The sequence below is a fragment of the Echinops telfairi genome, unplaced genomic scaffold (assembly GCF_000313985.2).
Source record: "Echinops telfairi isolate 266 unplaced genomic scaffold, ASM31398v2 ScPeMD7_25;HRSCAF=90, whole genome shotgun sequence".
Classification (NCBI taxonomy): domain Eukaryota; kingdom Metazoa; phylum Chordata; class Mammalia; order Afrosoricida; family Tenrecidae; genus Echinops; species Echinops telfairi.
The window spans coordinates 28,061,638-28,072,309 of record NW_022103922.1 but is presented as its reverse complement, the minus strand read 5'-3'; the positions used below and the strand labels follow the sequence as shown (position 1 = coordinate 28,072,309).

The window sequence follows — 10,672 nt, the reverse complement described above, 5'->3', positions numbered from 1 at the left end:
AGTTTCTGTGGCATTTTTCCTGTGTAGGAAACAAAATTGCACAGCTGCACACTGTTTTCTTACATTAGTCATCACAATGAAGTTCTAGTATAGCTTCTTTTATGACACAATTCACAGTGACCAGAGAGAACCTTCCTAGGTACCACCACAGGGTGCACTAATTCAGAGCGAGTTGCTCCATTATCACATAGCAGGATAAGTGAGTACTATGAAAGTTCAGCTTTGCCCAGCACATTTCCGATTTTGGGGTTACCACATGCTATACATTAGAAGTGAGAATGACAAAGCTTGGTCTTGTTTGGTTTGGACAGGTCATTAGATAAAAACAAAGTCTAGCAAAAGACTTATTGTTTGGTAAAAAGTAGAATCCATGGACATGGATAATGTGATTGAAACAATGGCTGTAGTATCTTGAGAAGTGTGCGCTATTGTTTCTCTGAGTTCAAGTAGTCACAACAATGGTTACACAGATCTCACAGAAAAAAATCTTGATTAGAGGGTTTATAGAGGAAGCTAACAAGTTATAATGCCAGTGAGAAATACTCAGGTTTGAGTGTTTTATCAGGATTTACTACAAAGATCTTTCAGTTCTGCTAATAAATGCCCAAAGGGGCATACCACTTCACTGTAAGCCACAACCCAAAGGTGTCCTCTGGGTCAGCAAACCCTGAATTAAGTACTCAGGTGCACCTCACTCTACTCAACTTGCCCTGCTCCCTTATTAAAGGCCTAGCAACACCCTCCTCCTCAAGCCAGCCCCCTGCACAAACGAACAGGGAGGAAGCTTTACCTTCTTCACGGATTGCAATGTCCATCACTCTGTTCCATTCTCTGGACCCTGGTTCTGCTGCAGCTACTCTGATGTTCAGCTGTCTTCTGGATCCAGAAGGTTTACTGCATAGTGATCTTGGGTCCAGAGGTCGCAGTCCACTCCTGGATATTACTGATGACAATGTCTTCCCTCCCTGCTTCTTAGATGGCAATTTCCACTCTAGGAAATTCTGTTCATAATTACTTACAAGTGAATCCTATCAATACTTTCCCCTACCTTCTTACCAGACCCATGCAGGGAAAGGTTCTTTGGTGGGAGTTAGAGAAGTGGGTTAGAAGAACCACATTAAATAATTCACTTCTTCTGCAATTGCCTAAAATATACGTGTTATAATGGCACAGACCAAACAATGTCTAGTTCTGTTACACATATGTTTCCATGACTCAGATTTGACTCCGGGACAACAATGGGCATAACATATACCACAAATTGTCACTGCTAACTTCTGTCCCTGCTCTGCTCAACCTTAACTCACTCATTTATTCAGCAAATATTATTGAGAAATTATATATATATTATTTATCAGAGACAGTAGAGGTGCAAAAGGAGCCCTGATCCCAGGTAAGCTTCAGGGTTACCTGCCAGCTACAAGGGTGGCTGCTCAAACCTGTGAGCTGCTCCACTTGAAGAGATGAGGCTGTTTGTTTCAATAAAGGTTTAGTCCCTGAAACCCAGTAGGAATTGGCTATGATCATGAATGGGCATTTGAGCTGAGAGTTTGGTGTGTTTGATAGAAATTAGATAGTAAATAAGGCCAGATATTGTTGCTACTCTGTATTTTATAATTAGCTCTGATATGAGACAAGTGAAATAAAATACACTAAAGACAGAATTTTCAAGATTGCTAAGACTGAAAGAAAATGTCATTTTCAATATTTTAATGTTTTCTTTAGATCAGTAAGAGGTTTGGAAAGCATTTGGCCTTTAAATAATGCTCAAAAACAATTATTTTATAGTAGAGGGGAAATAAAGTCAGAGTGGAAAGGGGAAATTTTTTAAATAATCAGATCCATTTTTTAAAAGAGTTTGATCTGATTAGACTATAGAACTTTCTTAGTTCCAGCTTATGTTTATTATTATAGTTGCTAGAAACCTTATTTATCAAATGCCTAAAGTATGTTTTATTAGGATTAAGTTTACAAAAAAACACATAAAGTCAATTTAACACAGAGAATTAAAATACAATTTAGATAGAACAGTTTCTTTATATTGCTATAAAACAGATACCTAGCCACATTTAAACCTTCCTGGCATTTCTCTGTGGGAATTCACATGAACTATTACCTTACTAACAGAATCTAAGCTTCCACAAACATATGTGCACATAAATTTCATGAGTATTTGAGTGCAATGTGATGATCTTGTGACGATTCTGCATTTCTGGGTAGAGTTTCTCTTATTTATTATGCGTGGCTCCAATAATTTTCTTTCATACTCTTCCTGGTTTAGTCTTTAATATTTTATAAATGTAAATTCTTCATAAATTTCCTTCTAGTAGGAGTTCCATCTTGCTAAACCTTTCTCTTGGTTTACATAATTAGTCATCCACTAATCAATCATTAGCCATCTCTTTAGCTCTGGGTTAAGCACTATCAGGGATGCAGAGCAACAACAACAAAAAATACAAAAATATCCAGAAAGTCTCCGCATCAATGAATTCATAATGATGCAGTTAAACCAGTGACAAATAAAGCAAAAACATATATGAAAGTATAATGTATTAACACAAAAGTAAGAAGGGACGCTGGTTGATAACATGCAGGGCAGGATATGAGTTATACTTTAGAAGAAATGTCTGACTTTGGTGATTACATAGACCCACTAAAGCTTTCTACTCCTGTAAAGTGTTATAGACTTGGAAATCCACATGGGCTGTTCTACCCTGTTCTGTAGGGTTGTTATGAGTTAGGATCAACACAGCCTTCTTCCCTGTGTCCTTGTCTTAATTTAAAACATACTCCCTGTTCCTTCTCATGTCCTGCTGCGGGGCCTTCATTGTGCCAGTCTATTTCCAAGCAGTCCGTGTTTCAATCACTTTTTCTAATCTGTGGATAAGTAGGGAAAATAATACTGGTTGTAAATATTTAGGATCCTTTAGAACTTTCATAAGGCCTCACATCTACACATATACCCTTGATTATAGTAAAGAATATTAAGGCTTCTGTTTAAAAATGGGTAGTCAGCAAAATTCTAATAAAGATGAATTTGGGATCTCAATTTCTTCTCTACTTCTCAAGATTTTGGTATATTTACTTTTTGATTTTCTTTTACGGTTAAAAAGGTGGCAAAATTAACCTTGGGTTGGTAGCAAAATTATTCTTAGCTCATGGCTTTTCTGCAGACAGTCCAAGAGAATTTAGGTTTATAAAGTATATAGAGTTCCTGTGTATAGACATGCTCTTAAATGGCATTATGAAAGGCATTTTGGAGAATCATGGTCAAATCCTGGATTCTAGGTGTATGGACATACATGCAAAAGAGAATGGCATAACATGGAAGTCACAGTATTTACCTCAGTGAAGGAAAATTGTATATGCTTGCTTTTGGATAGCATTGAATACAAAAGCCTATTTATGAGCATCCAGAATAAGTGATACTGCACCATCTATGATAGACAGGGTTCTCTAGAGAAACAAAACCAGGACACTAATAATTATATTTATATATATAAATATATATATATATATATAAATATATTATATATTAATATATTTATATATATATTTATATATATATATTTATATAGATACCTATGTAACATAGGAAATAAACATTTAATTAATCTTTAAAACAGTACAAATAGCTCAGTGCAACTCACTTCCATGAGACAGCTAATTCACTGGCAGTCCTTCAAGTTTTGAGGGTCACCGGGTACTCCCGTGTAGAGCAATTCAGGCTGTAGGCCACAGGATGAAAACAGTCACCAACAGTCAGCCAGATGACAGGGTCCGATAGTCCCCAGCTCAAGAGATGTATATTCCAGTATCGTGGCGAAGCAGGTCTTGAAGGAACCTCAAATTACAGCAACACAGTCCACGGGTTAGGTGTCCCACAGGTAATATAGCTTGCAAACTGAGGCACAGAACAAGCTAAGGCAGCCGCACACTGGTTCGATCATCAAAGGGCAAGAGACAAGAAAGGCGAGGCTTACCAGGCCATTTATCTCTCTGCCCTTCAATTAATCCCACATGTGTTCACGAGTTATGTTGGCACAATAAACCTTAACTATCACACTATCCCATCTCTGCTCTTGAAGAAGTTATTGTAAAAGCACTAAGTTGTCGTCTTTCAATTGATGTTTAAATGCTGTTCACACTTAGATAACAGTCCCTCCAGTAATGGTTTGTTCCCTTCAGCACCAAAGCTGGGCTTTTTCAGTGAGTCCATAGAAAAGAGACAGGCTGACAGTCCTTAGAGTAATGATTAGGATGGGATATAGTAAGTGTTCTCATCAAAATATGAATCAATCGATTATGGAATTAATACTTTCTCTTAAAGTGGAACACAGTAAAAACTGGATTGAGGCAGAGCCTTTTGTTCTAGTTGGAGTTCTTGGGTAGACTTGGGGAGAAGAGTGTGCTAGCTGGAATTCCTAAGAGAGCATACCTGATGAACGTTCCCATGTAGGAAATTTGATTTTAAAAATCGTGGGATTTTGTTGAAATAATAATATTAGTAGTAATAAGGACATTGTATTTTAATAAACTGAACCAGTGTTTTTATTTTCTAGAAGATTTCCAGGAAATACACAAAAAAAACATGCCTGAACATTCTTTTAGGAATATCAAAGATATTCTGTGGTTCTTTGGATAAAGCAAAATATATTCTGCACAAAATATCATGAAATATAATATTCTGTCAGTTTTGGAATTATTTAACTGAATTGGAACATTGGCTTAAATCATATGAAGTTCCTTTTCTCCTTATGTTTCAATAAGAAATAGAATTTGAGCAAGTGGTATGTTATTTATGAAAATTCTAAAAGACTGCATAGGTACAGGAAAAATGCCATCAGCAGTGAAATATTAATTTGAGAGACAATGCATTTGTTTTCATTATGACAGATAAATATGAAAAGCAGTACTAATAAGAATGGGTTTCCTCTGAACACCTTGACAACTCCAACTGCTCTTCTTTATTGGTATTAATTTACCACTAAATTGAAAATAATTTGCTAAAAATTAAATATAAATTAGCTAAAAGGTTTTCACTTAACAAGATCAAGTCAAAGAGTTCTGAAATTAAACTGGAGAGGAAAAAAAGCACATGGAGAGAGGAGACGTGACTTGGAGCGGAAATCTCAGAAGCAACTTCCCTCCTGCGGTATATGTTCCTCTCAAGCGTGGATCTCCAAAGTTTGTTTTAAAATTCTTTATTTGTTCATGTAGAACAAAATTAAAAGACCAATATTGAGGCTTCTAGCAAAACTAAAAGCTTCTTTAATTATTTGTTGATCCTGTAAGGAAAACAAAAAAGAAACAAATATTTTAGGAATGTATCTACACTACCTAATTAGGAATTACTGGCTGAAAAATAACCATGAGTGCATTAAAAATATGATTGATACTGTCACGTTCCTCTTCCTTTTATCTTCTTCAGTCATCCGCTTATGCCTCCATCCACTTCCATGCACTTTGACCTGTCACATCTTTTAATACATTTTTTTGTTTCTCATCTTGTTCTTGGCCCCGTCTTCCTCCATCACCTTTACACTAATCCACACTTATCACTACCTTCTAAATCTCAAACTAGGTTTCTGTTGATTAGCATTGCTGACTGACCTAGGTTTAATTCTGATATCTACTTCTTAGTGATTAAACATGTCCTCCACCTAAACTACTATTTCATCTAAATAAAAAACAAAGTAAGTGTAATACAAGATTTCTATGGAAGGTTGATAATTTCTGTCCATATGTAAATGTGCTTAGCACTATGTGACAGGTTTCTTTTGTGAGAAATTCACTGACATGTTTATTATTATTCAGTCTCTATTTTCTATATGGGTTCTTTTTTTACTTTTTTTTTTTCAAGAAAAAGTAACATTTTGTGAACACTCAGATAATTTTCTATTCTAATGTACATAAAAATATGTATATTTATTTTCATTACATTATTTTACATTATTCTAAAGTAATATTAGAATAATGCAGATTTATTTTAATGTACATAAGTGAATGTGTTAAGCAAAATTTTTGTTTTAAGTGATAAATGTGGATAGTGCTTATTGTGGGAATGTGTTTTATTTGTTTGCTTTATGGAGTTGCAGAGGTGTTGAACTTGAGAACTTTGGGGCCTTCAAATGGCTAGTGGAAAAGTCCATGTACTACACGAAATCCAGCACCACTGTGGTCTTCTCTTATTCTCTTAGCACTTTTAGCCTACTGAGGCAGAGTATGGTGATGCCCTATGAACTGTGTTTGGGTATGTGTATATATCTATCTATGTGTACACTCACATATTTTTAAATACAAAGAGGAGCTTTCCATGGTAGCAGTGGTTTGAGCATTCAGTCAGGAAGAAAGGATGATTCAAAACTTCAGGATCATATAAATACCAAATCAAGTAATTTTTGACTCAGTGAGCCTATCGAGTTGACTCTGCTTCATAACAACACTATGTCAAGTTGCCAAGGCTCTAGAAATCTTTACAGAAGTAGACAGCCTCATCCTTCTCATTGATATTTTAAACTTATCAATTTTAAATTCATTGGCAAAACCTACCAATAAAATATTTTCATTTTCTTTACTCTGGAGAGCTGTCTTCTTACCTGCCCCACCATCTTTTCTTCTGAATAGTTCTTATGTGTTTATCACTTACACTTGAGTAACCAAAATACTCTTCTTAAAAAGACGTATCTTCATTTCATTTCATGTGTTAAAGCTCTCTGTAATTTATAATTGCTCTAAGAATAAACTGACCCTCCTTACCAGCAAAAACTCATTGACAGTCTTCTTCGAATCAAAATGTTCAGCCGTATCCTCTATCGAATGATCACTCATCTGTCAGTCTGCCATACTTTGTGGGTGGCATGTTGCTGTGATGAAGGAGGGTGCACCACCAGCATTTGAACTGCCAGCAGGGTCACCCGTGGCGAGCAGGACTCTGTGGACCTTCCAGACTAAGACCTGGTGACCAACTTAAAACCAAACAGGCAAAGAGGCCAGTTTGAAAAGCTGATGAACAGCGGCAGGATGTTGATGCAGTGTGGACAGACAGGCCCTCTCAGTTTTGAAGGCCCTAAAGTGCAGCTGGGTAGAGCGGTTTCCTCAAAGGTTTTGCTGGAGTACAGTTTCCAAGACTTTCCTTTGTAGATATAACATAAGCCAAAATGAGTAGAAACAGCTGAAAACATCTATTAATAATCTGAATGTGTAATATACAAAGTAGGAGTCTAGGAAAATTGAAATTCATGAAAAATGAAATGGAACACCTAAAGATTGATACCCTGGGCATTTAGCAGGCTGAAAGGCTGACACTGGCCATTTTAAATTAGACATCATGTGGTCTCCTATACAAAAAATGCCAAATTGAAGAGACAAGGCCACATTTCCATTGTGAAAGAAAACATTTCAAGAACATTTAAGTGTTGTTTGTGTTTGGATAATATTCATATGCCCATAAGGAAGACCATTGAAGGAGACCATTATTTACATGGCAACACCTAATGGCAAAATTAATAAATTGAAGATTTTTACAAACTTCTGCAATCTGAATTGATCAAACAAGAAACCAAGATGCATTGATAACTACTAGTGATTAGAATGCACAAGTTCAAAATGAGGAAAGATTTGAAATTCCAAATCACTGCCATTGAATAAACTTTGACTCATAGCACCCTATATGACAGTGTAGAATTCCCTCTGTGGGTGTGGTAAACTGTAAATCTTTACGGGAGTGGAAAGTCTTGTCTTTCTCCCAAGGAACCTGTAGGTTTGAACTGCTGAGCGCTGTGTGGGCAGCACAATATGTAAGGAAGGATTGATATTTGAAAACTATACCTTAGTCATGAAGATGAAGGTAGAGACCACGACAGAACTTTGCAAGATCCACTACTTCTTCCATGCAAATATCCTTTTTCAACTACATAAATGATGACTATACAGGTTGACCTCACTAGTTGGAATGCACAGAAATCAAATTGCCTGCATCTATGGTAAGAGAGGACGGAGAAGCTCACTAACATAATCAGAACAAAGTCAAGGGCCAACTGAACATAGAACCAAACCTTCAAGTGTTCATAAACAAGTTTAAGTGGAAGAAAATTTAAATAGGCCCACATGAGCCTATGTACAGATTTGTACTTGATTCAGAGAACATCTCAAGACTAAATCTGAAGCACTGGACACTAGTGACTGAGGACCAGACAGGTTGTGGTATGCCATAAAGGACACCATACTTCAATAAAACAAAGGAACATTGAACAGGGAGGAAAACAGGAGAAAAAGCAGTTCAGAAGAGAGTCTGAAACTTGTTCTTAAATGTACAGTTCTTGAATGACATAAAGCACCTAAACAGAAAATTCCAGAAGGATATACAGTATACTATTGTAATGTAACATACAAAGACCTGGAGTTAGAAACCAAATGCATGTATGCACTTGGCAGTTCTCAAGCTGAAAAAACAAAAACGAGCAAACAAAAAATCTAAAGAAAACCATTCAAGCTTTGACTTGTAATACTGAAAGATACTGTGGTCAGAATAGTCAGTGACTCAAGAGAACATCAAGGGGAAATGGAAAGAGCACAGAGTCCTTGCGCCAACAAGAATCCGTCCATCTCAGCAGGTAACACACAGTCAAACAACAATGGCAGGGAAGGAAGAAGTCCACCCTGTCACCAGCTTCTGGCCAGGATCAAGGACTTCAAAACCGACAATACCAACTGAGATATTTCAACAACTTGATGGGGCACTGGAAGCTCTCCCTTGGGTATGCCAAGGAATTTGGATTACCTTTTGACCTGTTGGGAAGAGATTAGTCTTGGTCCCTATTCCACAAACAGAAGACCCTAAAGAATATGGAAATCATTGGCCTATACCAAGGGTCCTCAAACTTTTTAAACAGGGGGCCAGTTCACTGTCCTTCAGACCTGTTGCCGGGCCGGACTATAGTTTTAAAAAAACCTTATGAACTAATTCTTATGCATACTGCGCATATCTTATTTTTTATTTTATTTTTTGAGAGGTGAAGGCAGCAAAGAGTTTATTCAGACCCCCATCCAGAGAGGTGCTCACTCACAAAGCAACACCAAACCCAATGCCAGGGGTGCATTCAGACTCACTGTGACCCCACATAAGGTTCTGAGACGCCCCGTATGGGAAAACCACCTCATCTTTCTCTCGCTCTCTCAGTGGTAGACCTGCATTACTTAGACTCTTGGAAATGAGGGTGAGATCACACAGGCTGAGTTTTTCATTGAAAATGAGAACGGCGACAACACCGAGGCCAGGCTGCTTGCACCCACCCACTGGTGCTTTCTCTCCTCGCAGACGTGCTCATGGGTTTGAAAAGGGGATGCAAGCAGTGTCCATAGCAGAACCCCCTCGCTGCCCTGGCCCCAGCCGCTGTTGGGGGTGGGCTGGCAGGTCAGAAAGGGGAGAGGTGAGTGGAGCAGTGGGGTGCGCTCAACACGGGGTTGGAATCAGTCATGCCCCTGCTCTGGGCCCAGGCTGCCCAGAGCCGTGATTGTGGATCCCTGGCCCGTCCATTTGTCCTGTGTGGGCAGCACATCAGAGCTGGGTGCAGGCTGAGCGGGAGGCAGAGGCCGCGCCTCATCTGACTGTGCCAGGCCTCTGTCCTCCCTCCCCACCCTCTCGGGCAGCCCCTCTCTAGGGAGAGGGTCAGAGGGGCCAGGCAGTGCTGAGCTCCTTCTCCAGGCCTTGGATGAACTGGTCATTGAAGAAGAGCAGCTGACCATGGGGCAGGAAGCAGGTGAGGATGGCCTCAATGCGGTCCACCCATAGCAGAAGGTTGGTGCCGGGGGCCAGCAGGCGGAGGTGGGCAGTGAGGAGGCTTGCCAGCAGCCTAAGGGTACTCTCAGCCAGAAACAGGTTCTCATGGGCATCCAGGACCAGCGCGAAGCCTAAGGAGAGCACGCCCAGCCATACCACTGTCCAGGCCCCCCGGAAAGGGTCCCCTGATGCCAGGTGGAAGGCCCCTTGTGGGGCATCATGCAGGGATGTTGGTTCATCTGAGGATGAGGGAGGCTGCAGGTCCACCGATGAACGGCCGGGTGCCTGCTGCTGCAGCTGGCACATAAGACTTCACCTGCCCGGCAACGGCCAAGATCTGCACCTTTTGGAGGAGTCTGTCCCTCCCGGCCCCGTTTGGCCTTGGGTCATCAGGTGACTTCTCGGCACCAAAGACACAGGAGTAGAGTACTCGGCAAAAGCTTGTGTCCTCGTCATTCAGGGCCTGCAGGGTGAGGATGAGGAAGGCATGGGCCATGTATCCCAGGCAAGGGCCTTCTCCCACGAAACGGTGGACTTCCAGTAACGGCAGCGGAGTGAGCAATGGCAGCTGCGAGGCCCTTGGGCGCCTGCACATGCTGTGCACACACCGCGGTCGGTCTGGGTGGTGGAGGGTGGTTGCCTGGAACTTATTTCCAACGGCTGATCATAGGCCATAGGCAACATTCACTGTCTAATCGCAGACCCCAGCCCCGAGCCCAGTGGGGTGGGGGGCCGCACTGGTCACTTGCAGAAAGGGTACGCTGTTTGCCCACTCGAAGTCGTTGCTGACTCTCAGAGGCCGCGAGGGGGCGCAGCGGGCAATCCCATGCAGGTGCTTTGAGGAACTTTCCTCCCAGTGGCGGTTCCTCATCAGCCGGCTAGGTTCCAATT

General features: G+C 40.3%; 1 pseudogene; it reads right to left on the bottom strand.

Annotated features, from left to right (window-relative positions):
* Positions 1–9,670: 9,670 nt before the first annotated feature.
* On the bottom strand, positions 9,671–10,283 carry LOC101660395 (annotated as a pseudogene).
* Positions 10,284–10,672: the final 389 nt, after the last annotated feature.